The sequence below is a fragment of the Stegodyphus dumicola genome, chromosome 10 (assembly GCF_044657685.1).
Source record: "Stegodyphus dumicola isolate Sdum_Otavi_A_Nest chromosome 10, ASM4465768v1".
NCBI lineage: Eukaryota > Metazoa > Arthropoda > Arachnida > Araneae > Eresidae > Stegodyphus > Stegodyphus dumicola.
In genome coordinates, this window is record NC_140777.1 from 45,339,863 (window position 1) to 45,354,702 (window position 14,840).

The following is a 14,840-nucleotide window of genomic DNA, read 5'->3' on the forward strand; positions in this document are numbered from 1 at the left end:
CGTCTAATAAACTTCTGTTGGATCTTGAGGTCTCTCCTCAAGCATTGTCTAGAAGAATAAAAAGAATTAAAAGCGTTGGAAATATCACTGTCATCAGTTAAAACACGACTACCAATTTTCAAGGGCTCTCTAATAGATGCAATCTTCTTATTCTGTAATGTGTTCACATAGTTGTAAACTCTTTTGCCATTCTTCCTACAATCAATTTTACAAATGTAATCATTGAAATTCTTTCAGCAGAAAGAATTTCTTTATGAAGGATCGCAACACACTTTCTCCAATATTGAATGTCCTCAAGTCTCTTGGAATGTGCTGCAGCAATACGAGCCTTAGAAGATTTTTCTTTAAGAATGGCAAGACTTTCATTCCAAAAAGGTTTCTAGATAAATTGCTTGCCTCTCGGTATCCACTTTTTTGCAATATCAGAAACAATATTAGTAAATCTAAAAAAGGCGCAATCAATACTCTCGCCTACTTCACAGAAACTAGAAGTAGATCCAAAAATACTATATCTAACATATTATTTATATTAATTTTAGAAATATAACATAATAATGGCCAGAAGTATATTAAAAACTTCTTATGCAAAGAAGCAAATATTAATATAATTAAGTTTGAACAAAAGTGCTTATTTTACTTATAGATTTATTTATAATTTGTATGAAAAACTTGCTGTCCTAAGTAGAAAAAGGATTTAACACCTATGATACTTCACACACTTTTCTGAAGAATATGGCTATTTTGATACCATACTTCAGATCTTGCTAAGAAACAAAAATAAATACAACATTATATACACTTTTTCCATAGTAGCATTGTCCAAAATATGACCCATCAGCCATACCCTGGCCACTCTCTATTCCCTCCCTTTTTTGGGAGGTTTAACAAGCTTTTATTTTTCACTTTATAAGAGGCTTCATGTAAAAATTGTATCTTTAAGATTTTTCAATAGGAATTACTATACAGGGTGATTCAGAATTTATCATCAATATTTGGTCGGAAGGTAGGGAACAGGAAAAGGAGGAGATTTCGCATAGGAATGCTTTGGCGCATATGCCATGTAGTAGTAGGGCAAAATGACCCCATTTCAATGATAGAAGAACACATAAGAAGGAAGTGGTAAGGAGAAAAAAAAATTATTATCTTACATGTAACATTTTTTTGCATTGGTTTTACAGACTTACAAGAGGTGCTCAAACTGCCGACCATGTGCTAGAATGCATGACTCACAACAGCATTGCATGGACAACCGGACCTTCTCGAATGTTTGCGGCAGCGACCGATATGCGTGCTACAAAGTCCATAGCACTATCAACAGGGATCTCGTACACCATGTTTTTTATAGCACCCCATACAAAGAAATCGGTTGGACATAAATCCGGTGAATGTGATGGTCAAGAGTCGGTCCACCGAGACCAATCCATTGATCTTCAAACTTTCTGCTTAGGTAAGAATACACAGCACTTGCAAAATATGCAAGAGCACCATCATGTTGGAACCACATTCGCCATATAATACCATCATGAACCTCGTTCAGAAGATCCAGTAACACAGTATGAAGAAATGTCAGGTACTTGGCACCGTCCAAATGAGACGGTAGTAAATACGGGACCAACAAACAGTCACCGACAATCCCAGTCCACAAGTTGACAACACAACATTATTGCACAGCTTCAGATCTTGTACCGTGTGGGTTCTCATGAGCCCACATGCAAATTGTGTGTGTTGAAGACACCCTCTCGAGTGAAAATGGCTTCATTGTTGAAACAAACAAACATTGGGAAATTAGGATCAATGGCTGTTCTCTGCACGAACCACTGACAAAAAATAACATGCTTGGGATGGTCGTCTACTGCCAGCTGCCAGTAATTGCACTCTTTGCAGATGAAACAGATGTAACCCTTCTTGATGTAATATTTGCCACGCTGTTCGTTCACAACTGTTCGCTGTGTGTCGCCTTGTTCCAGCACCAGGATGTTCATTGATTTTCTCACAGCTTCCTCTACTGCTACTGTCCGTGCTGATCAGCGCCTCCCTCATTAACATTACTAGCAGTAAACAATCCTGTTTCACTCAGTTGTCGATGAATGCATGAAAACATTTAATGCTGTTGCGAACGGCAGTTGGGGAAGCACACTGCATACAATTTCCTGGCTCGAAGACATTTTCCTTCTGCCGCACCGTAAGTTACATGTATATCTGCAAATTGATTCCACATATACCAGTTCATGTTACTTCTGCAAAGTCACCTAGTCGAATTACGACTGACTGCACATGTAAAACAGCTGTGCTTATGCATGGGAGTTCTGTACACATAGCATCCTCTACACCACCATGAGTTCATCTGTGCCCATGCTTTCCTATGTGAAATCTCCTTCTTTTCCTGTTCCCTAACTCCCCACCAAATACTGATGATGAATTCTGAATCACCCCGTATTTCCAAATCTAACCCAGTCTGTGTATAAGCCAAGAAATAAGATTCTGCCAAATTTACCAAAAATTAAAAAGCCATATAGCTAAATTTAAAACTGCCTTATAAATCCTGCTACATATCATCAAAAGTCATCTTACTTAGGTAGACCTATCTTAGTACAAATTTCTCATTTATTCAAAAAATAAAACAGAGATGATTGTTTTCAATCAATCAAAAAATGTTGATCAGCAATACCATTGACAAAAGTGAAGATGATATCATCTACGAGGCAGATAATTACAGCATCAGTGGTGATCTGGATGTTGAGATTCACCCAGACTTGGTTACAGTAAAGAGAACATTCTGTTTTGAATATCAATAGTGAGAAATTTGTTAATATATATAGAGAGAGAGATTAAACAAAATACAAATACTTTTTTTTATTTACTTACTCCATTAGGTCACTTTTGGGACTGAACAGTTTATAAACCATTTTGAACTCGCTGACATCCAAAACTCAGTAGAAAGGAGGAAAAAAAAAAACCACAAAAACATTTTTGGCTTCTGTATGGAAATATCTTGTAGCATCTTCAACTAGGAATTTTTCTTATTAAATTACCAGTTTTTGAACCAGTTAAAATTTTAAAATTATATATTGAAACAATTTTTGACAAAATCATTATATTAAGTAATCATATTTATACTTATATTAGAAATCCATAGAAGCTGTCTTTTGTTATTTTAATATCATTATCAGTATTGGGCTAAATATAATGAATCCAGCAAATATAAATAAGAAAAATAATTCGTTGATGTAATCTTAGCAACCAGTACTGAAAATTCTTTTCTAAAAAATGTTCAACCCCTGCCACTTGCTGCTGAACAGAAGATAAAAGCGAGAACATAAGTGATGCAGCACATCTGGCAATTAGCGTAAAAAGAATCATAACGAAGCTCCAAATCAATTGGAAACTTCTCGATGGCAAAATTTCATGCTTTCAAAGAAATTTAATATTATAATGGATGGAGCTACAATAACAACAGTATATATAAAAGATTTGCAAATCTTAATAACAGATACCTGTTGTCGCTGGGTGCTGATGCTCGGGCTTTGCTGTATGATGGATCACACACATAGAGATGGTTGATTTTAAATAACAAACATTTATTTACAACAATTACCATATAACTATTCAATAACTTAGCATTAAAGACATTTGCATTGGAGGACAAATGCGACCTTTGCGTGAAGTTATTTTAGCGCGTCCCGAAAATCTCCGAAACAGTTACAGCTAAAGATTTGGGCATGCGGTTGGCGAGTAACAAAAACAGGTTCCTTTAGTATCACCACAGTACTCCCCTTCCAGTGTCAACAAAATTACAGGTACCGAGGGTTAAATCAGACTCTACATCCAGAAAATGTATGCTGAGGAACACTTTGCTTCTGGAATCCAGGTACAGGCGATGATGCTGTGGAGATTGGAGGTGTAGACATATGGGGTGAAGGTGCCTTCGAAGGGGGTGTGGTTGAAGTATTAGTCTTGACAGTTTCTGGTACAAAAATAAGGGCCGGTTTAAGACAATCAATGCTCACAACTGCCTCTTTGTTGCTGATAAGTATATGATAGTTCTTGGATGTGCAACCTATAACCAGATGTGGGCCCGTAAAAGTAGGCTCCAAAGACTTTTTTGATGCATCACACTTTAAAAACACATACAATGATTTAGCAAGCTCTTTGGGAATAAACACAGGACTTGAAGAATGTACACTTGTGAGTGTAGGAGCTAATGCAGCCATGGTTTCATGCAATTGTCTGAAAAACACATGAGGCCCAACATTGATTGATTCTTTTGGAGGTTTATAAAATCTACAGGTAAGCGTAAATTGAAACTGTAGACTGGAAGAATACAGGTCCTCTTTAAAGTCATTCTTAATCTTAACAACACTGTGGGAAGAACATCAACCCACTGAACAGAAGTATGGCATCTAATGGCCTGTTTATGAAACCTCTCGACAAGTCTATTGGAATTCAGATGACACGCTGATGTGCGAATCTCTTTAGTTCCAAAGAATTTTGTTAATGCAGTAAATAATTGAGACTTGAACTGACGTCTCTGGTCTGTGGTGATGCACTTGGGTACTCCAAACCATGAGATCCACGTGGAAAAAAAAATGTTTTGGACACTATCAGCTGAAATATCCACAATAGGTATAGCGTCTGACCAACGAGTGTACCTGTCGATACATGTAAGGAGGTATGTATAATCTTTTGATAGAAGTAAGGGTCCAACCAAATTGATATGGATATGGCTAAACCAAGCAGATGGTAACTCAAAGCGTTGCAATGAAGTTTGAGTGTGTCTATGTATTTTTTACCTTTGTCAGTCTGCACATGCTCTAGCCCATACGGCGATGTCCTTCTGCATTCCAGCCCACACAAAATGCTGTTGAATTAACTTGTGGGAAGCTCTGATGCCAGAATGGGATAAATTGTGAAGGCTAAAAATGTCAATTTCATTGGAATGTATGGTAGCACCACACTGTCCCTCACATCGCAGTACAGTTAAAGATTTGGTTCCAGCTGCATAGGTAATAAATTAAGTCCATGTGAAGCTTTGTCAGACAAAAGATTTTGTAATTCTGAATCTTGTTTCTGACACTCTGCAATGGTGGAGAAATCTGTTATTGAAGGCAATCAAACCTCTTTAATTCTGGACAGAGCATCAACGACCATATTCTGAGAGCTTTCAACATGCCTAAATCAATTGTAAACTGTGCTATGTAATCAAAGAGATGTATTTGCTTGTGGAAAGTCCTGTCAGGCTTTTGTTGGAAGGCGAAAATCAGAGGCTAGTGGTCGGTATAGATAGAAAACAACCGACCTTCGACGACCATATGACAAAAATGTTTAACTGCCTCATACATACTAAGACGTTCGTGATCATATGTGCTATTATTTGATTGTGAAGCAGAAAACTTTTTTGAGAAGAATGCCAGTAGCTTCCACACTCTGTCTAAACAAAGCTGTTGCAAAACCGCACCCATGGCCAAATTAGATGCATCAACCATTAATGCTAAAGGAGGCTTAGAAGGATAGCTAAGAGCTATTGCCAATGCTAGATCCTCCTTACATTGTACAAAAACTGTGTGAGATTCGGCCGACCAAATAAATGGCCGGGCATCTTTCTTTCTGCTGCCGATTAAATATATATGCAAAGGTGCCTGCTTTGAAGTGGCATGATGGAGGAAGCGATCATAAAAATTCAACATGGCCAGAAAATAACGTAACTCCTGGACAGTTTTGGATTCTGGGAAATTTTGAATTGCAGTAGCTCACTAAGCGGGGAGGGGGGTGAACACCCTCCGAGGAAACTTCATGACCAAGGAATGACACTTGGGATTTTCCAAAAACACATTTTGATGGATTGACAACTACACCATAGGGACTGAAATCGGTCGAGAACTAAACGAAGGTGTTCGATGTGCTCATTTTCGTTTGTCAAAGCTACAAGAATATCATCGAAATATGCCACACAAAAATCGAAGTCATGAAGGACTTGAAATGCTGAAACATTTGTGCAGTGTTACGCAACCCAAAAGTCATAACAGGAAATTCGAATAATCCAAAAGGAGTAACAAGAGCAGTTTTTGGTATATCAGGTGGACTGACTGGGGTTTGATGAAAAGCACGAGTTAAATCTAATGTTGAAAAACACTTTTGCTTTCCAACACTTGCATGCAGTCCTGAATATGAGGAACTGGATATCTGTCAGGCAAAGTAACTGTGTTAAGATGTTGGTAGTCCCCACAAGGACGCCAGTCGCCATTTTTCTTGGGAACCATGTGCAGTGGACTGGCGACTGGCCCATGAACTTTTTGAGGGCCGACAAATTCCCTGTTCAAGCATATATTTAAAGGCTTCTTTAAGGCACTTAATTTCTCAGGAGGCAACCGCATTACTTTGGCAAATATTGGTGTTCCAATTGTCTCTATGTAATGCACAATACCGTGGTCAGCAGGTGGTTTTCTGGTTACTGAGCAGATGGACATTAAGATACTGCTCAAGGAGTTTGTAGAAAGGAGAATTACCAGCAATAAATTTGCTAAAAAAAATCTTAAAAAAAAAAAAACTAATTACGAAATTAGTGGCATTTCCGATACTACCTCGAGCAGATAATTGTGTGATTGAGTCGAGTAAGCAGCGATTTTTAATATCAACCAATAGAGAAAATTTTTGTAGAAAGTCAGCACCAATTATTGGGTGTGAAACAGCAGCTATGATTAATGGCCATTGTAATTTGCGACACAAACTAAGTTTAAAAAACAGTAATAGCTCTCCAAATGTTGCGATTTTTGATCCATTAGCTGCAAATACATTTGATTTTCTGGTGGGCATTTTGTTTCAGCAAGAGAGAGAGGTACGACTGAAACATCCACACTTGTGTCAACATTTCAATAACACTGTTGCGTGCGTACGGGTTCGTTATGAAATGAATGCACAAGTCCGATGAAAAATGAACAAAAATTTATTATTATCAGAACAAAAATGCTTAAATTTTCTCAAATTATCATGCAGTATTACAATATCTCACAGTAGTTATCTTTTAACTACTCAAATATCCAATAGAACGTAATTCAAAATAGCTAGAGAACGCTAATCCGCGAATTCGCTATAATCAACAACAGCAGTTTTCTAAACAACAACAAACTAAGCAACTAACTACAAACTGAGATGTTTTCCTCCTTTTATAAGATTTTAAAATCATGCGCTAGAATTTTCCAGTACTTTCTCGAAATCAAAAAGAGATATTTATTTATTTAATGCACGCGCTCTTGTATTTTCAATTTTCCGGCTTAGCTTTCTTTTAATATCCGTCACGCGCTGCACTGCGCGAGAAATAAAACCATTTAATTTATAATTGAACTAACATTAGCTTTTTAAATACCAAATTCGTAACACTGCCCCCTTCCCAAGGACTGCACGTCCCAGGCAGTACAATCCCTGGACAGGAAGTCAAACTTACAACTGAGGCATAAATACAACTGAGGCATAAACATTACATTACAATAATAAACAACATGAACAATAAATGCAATAAATTAAACAAATCAAATGCTATCAAATACAAATCAAATACTAAATACAAATCAAATCAAATACACATTTAAAAACAAAATGGACCATGGTCTTACACTATTTACAATTATTTACATTATGTACTATGGCCATAGTAATAAGCTAACCTGTCATAAGAGTTCGAAGACTCACGGATCCGAACCACGACATCATTCGTGTTCAGCACTGTATATGGACCATCCGAAGGTGACTGTAATTTAGGACTCAGTCCTTTTCGCTGAATCGGGTTCCACAACCACACCTTGTCTCCTTTGTTGGATCTATGTCTAGTAGCTTGCGTGTCGTATCTGGTCTTCACTTTCTCCGTCGCCAAGTTCACTCGCTTTCGTGCGGAACGGTGCATCACTTCAAAACGGGCCTTGACATCTTGGATGTGTTCCTCAGGCGATGAAGGAGCATCCGTGCGGCGATCAAACAGGCGGTCACAAGGCAGACGAAAGTCTCGACCGAAGAGCATCTGAGATGGAGAATAGCTGGTAGTCTTGCGTTTCTTTTTGGCCCTAGCACGATTTCGGCAGCTTCCTGAGCTGGGTCTTTCGGACAAGGCGTCGGCATTTCCAGATGAGGATCCCTTTTGAGGATGGATAGTCATGCAATCAGATGCTGAAAGCAGTTTGTTGTTTTTCAAGTCTAAGGAAAAATTGTATTTCCTTAGAAAGTCCAATCCGAGTATGCAAGAATCAGTGATCTCTGCTACATATGCCGTGTGATGGTAAGCGGCACTTCCAAACGTGATGTTAGCATTTACTTTTCCATCGATGTTGATCTTCTCACCAGACACAGTCTGTAGGGTAACGCAGGGCGGCGTCCAGATAAGTTTGCTTCCCAGTTGTTGAGCCAAATCTTTTCGGATGATGGTAACGTTGGCTCCTGTATCTATCGTCATATTGCAGGGAACTAACTCCATTAATATGTCCTATTATGAAAAGTCCATTACTGCCGCCTCTCACTGCAAAAATCTGAAGCGCTTTAAACTGGGGCTTTTCATGATCTGGCTACCTCCGCCCCGCGAGATGGCCACTAATTAGTTTCCCTGCTGTTTGTTAGGAGCGGTCTTAGCATCCGTGCCCTGGGGTGTTCTGCAGTTTCGTCGGATGTGTCCTTCAGCACCGCAGTTCCAGCACTTTACGGTCGGTTTCTTGTCACCAATATTCTGTCTCAAGGCGTTCAGTTGTCTAGTTAAATCGTCTAGACGAGCAGTGACTTGATCCCCTGGCTCCTGGACTTGAGCAGCTCTGACTGGATGGCGGTCTCGACGGGTGGCTTGCTGGGCTGCCTCAAATTTCATGCCATACACTAAAGCGCTTTTCAGATCTTTAACATCCACCATTCGCAGTGCTTTCTGTATCTCAAGGTCCCGGATGCCATCGATGAAATATTGCAGGGACAGGATTTCCCTTGTTTCTGTCGGGCACTCCGAAAAGGCGTGATGTAACAGCCTTTCAACATCCGTGGCGAGTTCCTGAAGTGTTTCGGTGAGCTTCTGTTGACGGGATTTTATTTGGAGCCTGCTGTAGTCTTTTAAACATTTCTCCCCAAAGCGCAGCTCCAAGGCGCCGGACAGAGCTTCGAAATCTAACCTTTTGTTTTTGGGAAGAGTCTGAAGGATATCCGCTGCGTCGGCTCTTAAAGAAGCGGCGAGATGACAGGCCTTAGCTTGGGAATCCCATCCATTCGCATCCGCCACGATAGAAAATTGTGTCTTATACACCTGCCAGGAGGTCTTCCCATCATATGTTGATAGCTTCAGAGAGGGACGAGCAGGCATGGGTAGAAATTTTAAACCATCCGAAGTGCTCCCTGCCGTCGCTACGAATTTCTTTAAGGTGTCAACTTCTTTGGCGACGACAGCAGAAATTCTGTCTTCGATTTGTTGTTCAATATGTCCTTGGACGGCAGAAACTCTTTCTTCAATTTGTTGTTGGAAGGCCGAAACTCTTCCTTCGACTTGTCGCTCCACAGCCGACACTCTATCTTCTATTTCATCTTTGACAGAAGAAACCTTTTCTTCAATTTTCCCAACTTTATTTTCAACCACATCTATTCTACCTTCCATAGCATCGAATTTGGTTTCTATTATGCAGGCAATTTCGCTTTTCATTTCGTATTGACTTTCTTCAATCTTTACTTGTACGGCTTTTATTTCGTCTTTAAAAGTTAATTGACCAGCTTGAATGGCCTTCATCTCTTCCTTAACGGATTCTTGGCCCAATTTCATCTCGCCTTTAATTTCTTCTTTAATGGAGTTGACGGCTCCTTCCATCTTTTCTTGGAAAGCAGCAAATGCAGTCATCATTTGCCTGAATTGTTCTTCCATCGCTCTTGTTATTGGCATTCAAATCCCACTTCCGACACCAAAAATTGTTGCGTGCGTACGGGTTCGTTATGAAATGAATGCACAAGTTGGATGAAAAATGAACAAAAATTTATTATTATCAGAACAAAAATGCTTAAATTTTCTCAAATTATCATGCAGTATTACAATATCTCACAGTAGTTATCTTTTAACTACTCAAATATCCAATAGAACGTAATTCAAAACAGCTAAAGAACGCTAATCCGCGAATTCGCTACAATCAACAACAGCAGTTTTCTAAACAACAACAAACTAAGCAACTAACTACAAACTGAGATGTTTTCCTCCTTTTATAAGATTTTAAAATCACGCGCTAGAATTTTCCAGTACTTTCTCGAAATCAAAAAGAGATATTTATTTATTTAATGCACGCGCTCTTGTATTTTCAATTTTCCGGCTTAGCTTTCTTTTAATATTCGTCACGCGCTGCACTGCGCGAGAAATAAAACCATTTAATTTATAATTGAACTAACATTAGCTTTTTAAATACCAAATTCGTAACAATACATATAAATAAATACATATGAAAATAAAATGATGCAGTTGCAATGCACGTGAAGTGCTAAGTACATACAAGAAGCACTAAATAGTTGATGTTAGGACCTGGGTTCAAATGATCTACAGCATGAGAGACACATAAGAAAAATAAAACTCACCCACTTGACGGATGCACATTTATACTATTCCTTTTGCGGAAATAACTGGCACAAAATATCATAATACACCTTTGATGCACAAAACTTATCCAATCATGCATTGCTGGAACCTGATCATCAACGTATACGTTGAAGCAATCCAATATGCATAATAACACAAAAATATTTACTGAGACACATTTTATGCATTATCACCAAAAACTATACTAAAGGAAATTCTCCTCTTTCCTTGAAATTGCGCGGATTTGTTCCGATTAAAAAAAGCATGTTCACAAGTTACCATTTGTTATGGGGTGCTGAGTGTGACAATTAATATCTGTAGAGGCCTGGCCAGGCTTCACTGTATGATGGATCACATAAATAGAGATGGTTATTTTAAATAACAAATAAATCTTTACAACAATTACTACATAACTGTTGAATAACTTAGCACTAAAGACATTTTCATCGGAGAACAAATGCAACCGAGACATAGCGTGAAGTGATTTTAGCGCGTCCCGCAAAATTTTTGCTACAGTTACATCTAGAGATTCAGACACGCAATTGGAGAGTAACAAAAACAAGTTCCTTTAATATAGCCACGCTATGTTTAATGTATCTCCAATTCCAACTTTCCAGTTCAGAACAGTTACTATATATAAAAGAACATAGATATGGGGTAAATAATGCAAGACATATGACAGTTTGCAGGAATCTATACATCATATTCTATTTAAGCGACAAATCTAATAATATAATATACTCACGGGGCTGTCCAACAGGAGGTTGTTGTCCTGCATTAAAACTTGGTGGCACTCCAGAACCATGTGACTGATTACCAGTCACTCCTTGACTAGAAGTCATACCTTGATCTGAAAATCAGGATATGCAAGTTGAGAAATATAAAGATGTAATATAATTAACTTCCTACAATTTCAGGGAATTTACCAATAATATTTCTATGGCCCCCAAAGCACAGAAACTTGATTATTAAAAGAAAACCAACTACAAAGGTGGTTAACAAACTATATTAAGAAAACAAAAATTAGGCAAAGCAACAACCTTACATTTCGTAATAAGTATATTTCTTAAATACTTTCATAATTATTTAAAATTTAGTCAATCATTTTAATAATATTCATAGCAGGCAATTAAGTTATTTATTAAAAACAAACTTAATACAATCAGTTTCTCAGCTTTTATCTACTTAAACTCTGATTTTTGATAAGCCCAAAAATATCGCCGTTTCATTAGTTGTTTCATAATTTTACATTTTAAATCATATACAATTGTACTCATGAAAGCACTGTAATGAAAGAAATGCATTGGAAAATGTATAAAGAAATAAAATACTTATGCTCTGTGGTTAATTAATTACACATAAATATTATCATAAATCACATAAGTCATACATAAATCCCACATTACTTTGATTTCCACTTCCTGGTTGATTTTGATGATTCTGAAATGAAGATGGGTCTATATTTGATGGCATCTGTTGCCCAGGTCCATGCATATGTGGTTGAGCAGGAGGTGGCTATAAAAGAAGCAATAAATAACTAATAAAAATGCCTAATACTTTTTTTCTTTCAAAAACACACAAAAGTGTGCATACCAATAATTACATTTATTTAAAAATAATTCATACACACATGCAATATAAGCTATGAGACCACAGCACTCGCTTTCAAATAATTTCAAGAAAATGTTTCAAGTATTTATACTACAATTGAAATAACACAGAAACAGTACACAAGTTTATGAAGGAAAAAGAAAACAGGAGAAAAGCAAAGATTATAACTATTGATGCTGGATTAAGAATGGGAAAGTTACTACTTTTTTTCTATAGACAACAGTACTAATGCTTATTATTAATACAGTGTAAAGTACGAGAGAACTCAAGAACTGTCAGGACTTTAGCAATTCTAGATTTCGGAAATTTCCAAATTTCAGATCATCAGTTTAAATCTAGTAAAATGACATAAATGGTAACATTGGAACTTTACTTATTGTTTAGGTGAGACAGAAAAATGCTAACACAGGGCCAGAGCAGGTGCAACCTGCACATTATAGTTGTAAAATTATCAACAATTTAAAAGTATTTTTACGTGCAGCTAAGCCTAAATTTTTTACCGTAGCAGCCATACTTTTTTACATTTGAAACTTAGCAGAAATAGTGGTTTTGTTGCCAATCTTAGAGAAACTAAGCTTCGCAACAACAAAGTAACGTCTTCTTTTATTATTTCAAATTAAATTACGCTTAATCTATTCTGGAATTGTCATTTAAGTTATTAAATTATCCCAAATATTAACTCAGCATAGCGTCCACGACAAATTAAATCAGTTTCTACGCCTTCAGTGCCTTTTTGGTCTAAACTTTCAGTTTTATGCACCAAAAAATCGGTCTTCTGGCCTGCTGGCTGAATTGCTTTTGTGTAGAAACTGCAATTTTAATTTTAAAGCATTTTTTAAAATTGTTTTAACTGTATTTGGTGTTTTATGTTTTTCTATATCTTTAAATTTTTAATATACGTATTTTGAGTTTTTATGTACTTTTGCCTTATCACAAAATGAGAACTGAATTAATTGAATGAGTAATACATCTCTATGAAATTTGAGGAAATAAGTAGAAATATTAGTTATTAGCAGAAAATACTATCACCAGTCAGTTTCAGACAGAGGAGAATATTTACGAGAAGCACATGCGCACAAGGTAAGTAGCGCTGAATTGTCTGTGAAAAACTGTTTACTTCATATTTGTTTAATTTCTTTTATACATCACTTAAAATTTATTTTAGTATTTGAAGAGAACATGTGGCAAGGATTAGATAATTTTTCATATGATATAAATTTTTTGCATTCTGAGTTTTAAATGAATGAGATGTAACACTGTTATGTGAACCTAGCACCAGAGGATTGTTATTGTAAATAAATATAGTGAATTCTAAAAAGCGCATTTATTCTACTTTGGTTTATGCACTATCGTAGATTTAGATTTAATTCAATTCAATAAGTTTAAATGACATGCAGGAAAAAATGCATATAATTTAATATTTCATGCAAGGAAGTTGTGATGTACACATCAGATTTTTTCTTTTGTCTCGTATAGATACGTGCAGAGATAGAGCAGCGAGCGATTTTAGAGCAGCAGTCTAGAGCACTGTACAGCAATGATTCTCAACTGGTGGTACGCAAGAAGAAAGTAGATGGTACACAAAGAAAGTAAGTATTTTTACCAATTTAAGTTCAAAAATTAAATACTCCAACATAATGTTTAACTTAAGTTTTTTCTCTAGCACTCGTAAATTTATACGATTTGAGCTTCGTTCAAGGACAATGGCCGCTCACAGACTATAGCAAAATAATCCGTTTTGATTTTCACAAATATTCTTTTAGCTACAGACAACAAAATTTGTCATAAATGATGTTTTTAAAAGGGGCAATAGAAATAGATGTTGCTTTAAATAGGAAATAAAAATAAGTTCCTATAAAAAGATAGTACTATCTCATTAATTCTTTTAGAGTTGATCAATTTATTAGCAAGTCTACACTTTATGTTGCCACCATTTCCGAGCTTATATTACTCTATTTTCTATTAGAATAATTTTTTCCCCATTGATTTGCTGTCTCTAACAGCAGGCATTTCGTCTTCCTGGTGCTTCGTTTTCCTTACTTTTCTACACGATTTGAGAACATCGTCCTCTGTTTTTGAGGAACTCGTGCATTTCCTTAATATTATGTATTTAAATATTTGTGAAAAAATAATAAAACAAACCTACATTTTCAAATGGGAAAATGGCTAGGATTGACGAAGTGGGAAAGCGATATTTCACAGGTGATGGATCCGAGACAATCTACTAGCATTAAGAATATTGAAAAGAAAAGAAAAATTATTTATAGAAAATACAGTCAAAAGTCGTTAATCCGGACTCGTCAGGACTTCGGCGATTCCGGATTATCGATTTTTCCAGATTATAGATCAGTTTAAATCTGGTAAGATGGCATGCAGAAATTATAAAATTAAAAATATGAAACCATAATTTATGAAATAAAGAACAATTATGATCTAAAGGGTATCCAAATTTACAAAAAAAAAAAAAAAAAGCAGCTTAATATTTATTTGTTTATTTTATTAAACATTTTTTTCGATGTAAGTTGTTTAAGTTGCTTCATTTTATGTGATAATACTTTCTCTTTAATTCTATAAACAGACATAATTTCTTGTTCAGTTACGAAGTTCTGCTGTTCAAGTCCTATAATTGCTATGTCGAGAATACCGACTAATTTGTAAATCGAAA

General features: G+C 36.4%; 1 pseudogene across 1 annotated transcript in view; it reads right to left on the reverse strand.

Annotated features, from left to right (window-relative positions):
- Positions 1–14,840, reverse strand: part of LOC118201555 (uncharacterized) — a 94,040-nt pseudogene that overhangs the window by 36,499 nt on the left and 42,701 nt on the right. Inside the window, exons 4-5 of the transcript XR_015043393.1 lie at positions 11,971–12,079; positions 11,310–11,414 (exon numbers count right to left, since the gene is read on the reverse strand). The product of XR_015043393.1 is annotated as an uncharacterized LOC118201555 (transcript). The remainder of the gene's footprint in view (positions 1–11,309; positions 11,415–11,970; positions 12,080–14,840) is intronic.